This window comes from Eubalaena glacialis, chromosome 1, assembly GCF_028564815.1.
Source record: "Eubalaena glacialis isolate mEubGla1 chromosome 1, mEubGla1.1.hap2.+ XY, whole genome shotgun sequence".
Classification (NCBI taxonomy): Eukaryota; Metazoa; Chordata; class Mammalia; order Artiodactyla; family Balaenidae; genus Eubalaena; species Eubalaena glacialis.
The window spans coordinates 111,616,120-111,617,903 of NC_083716.1; the positions used below are offsets into that span (position 1 = coordinate 111,616,120).

The following is a 1,784-nucleotide window of genomic DNA, read 5'->3' on the forward strand; positions in this document are numbered from 1 at the left end:
TTGGAACACCACTTGGCAGTATCTACCAAAGTTAAACATACACATACTCTAACTCTAAACATACACATACTCTAAGCAATTCCACTCCTTAGTTACAGGCTCAAGATAAATGTATCCAAAACACGTGTAAAAATGTTGATTACAGCACTATTCATAAAAGAATATTTGGGATTACCCAAATATTCTTCTAAAGTAGAATGGATAAAAAAGTAAATTATGATATATTGCTACATTATACAGCCACAAGAACAAACAAACCACAGCTACACACAACTATACACAAAAGCATCACAAACATAATTCTAAGAGAAAGATGCATAACTGCATTTATATAAAGTTCAAAAGTGAGCAAAAATAGTCCATGGTGTTGGTAGTGAGGACAGTAGTTAAATTTGATGGAGGAGTGCGAGGAAGCAACACAAGGAAGCTTTCGGGGTGTTGGTAGCACTCTATTTCTTGATGTGAATGCTGGTTACACGGACCTATTCACTTTGTGAGAATTCATCAAACTGTACACTTACGATCTGTGCACTTTTGTGTATACATATTATACTTCAATAAATTTACAAAAAAAAACAAAAAAAACACATAATAAAAGAGAATACATTCTTCAGAAAAATACTAGTGTCTTGGTATTAGAGACAGATACGACTAAAAAATTGATTAAACAACATGAATAGAAACCAAGGATAAGAATTTAAGATAGTATTTTACGATGTCCACGTAATCAATATAAATTTTGGGGGGTAATTTTTGCTTTAATGTGAATTTATATAGATTATATATTTTTTTTTAAAAGTTATTTTTAAAATAGTTTTTGAATAGGACAGTATGGTGGCTCCAACAATATAATACAACTAATTTGTACTCAATCAACAGTTATCAAACTTTACTTCTTTTTAATGTTTTCTCTCACTCTCAAAGTTTTCCTATTTTGAACCAAAAATTACCTGGTCACACACCTATCATGCTCCACCTGTTTTTTCATACACTAACATCTGGGGTTTTATTTCTATTTGCTGATGGTTGCTCAAAGTTTGCTCTTAGTTGTTGTGTTTTTTTTTTTTTTTCTTGACCAAAACACTTTAATTTACAACTTTAATATACAATATGATGTCTGTAATTTCTTGAAATTCTCACCTGGCTCTTGGAAAGAGTTGAGTCTACATTTTCAGTCTTCATCATCAGGAAGGATACCTAATTCTTCATCCGTCCATTAGGAAGGATCTGGATATGGAAAGTGACCCAGCACGGCATCTTAGTCATGCCAAAATCTCCAGAGAATCCAGCACATGGTTGCACTGAAGAACTCCGCCTTGATCACCTGGGATCTGGTCAGCTGGGGAAACTGTCTGTACCGGGGGTGGATATGCACACCTCCACCAGCATGACGGACTCCAGCTCCTTCTGCCACCCGCGCGAGGCAGCCCCTAAAGAAATGGCCTCCAACGCCCAGGAAAGGTGCTTGCCGGTTCCGAGCCGACATGCCAGCCCACAACCGGACAGCAATCCCCAGGCCGCACCGCCGCCTCGCGTCACTTCCCTTGGCGCCTCGCCCAGTCTTAGTTGATTTCTAAATAGTTTTTCTATAAAAGTTTTCTCTGTCTAATAAATTTGCTGGCTATTTGCTCCACTTGCTAAACCCAGATGTTTTGGGGTGTGCCTCGTCTTTCAGCGCTCCCTGTGGTTCTTAACGTCTCAGAATTCAAGTTTCCCTGCAAATCTCTTGAGGAAGTTGCATCTCCCCAGAGAAGACTGGGTTCTCCCTCTTCCACTCACACACA

General features: G+C 38.2%; 1 pseudogene; it reads right to left on the reverse strand.

Annotated features, from left to right (window-relative positions):
* Positions 1 to 1,081: 1,081 nt before the first annotated feature.
* Positions 1,082 to 1,486, reverse strand: LOC133097159 (NADH dehydrogenase [ubiquinone] 1 beta subcomplex subunit 2, mitochondrial-like; annotated as a pseudogene).
* Between the last annotated feature and the right edge of the window lie 298 nt (positions 1,487 to 1,784).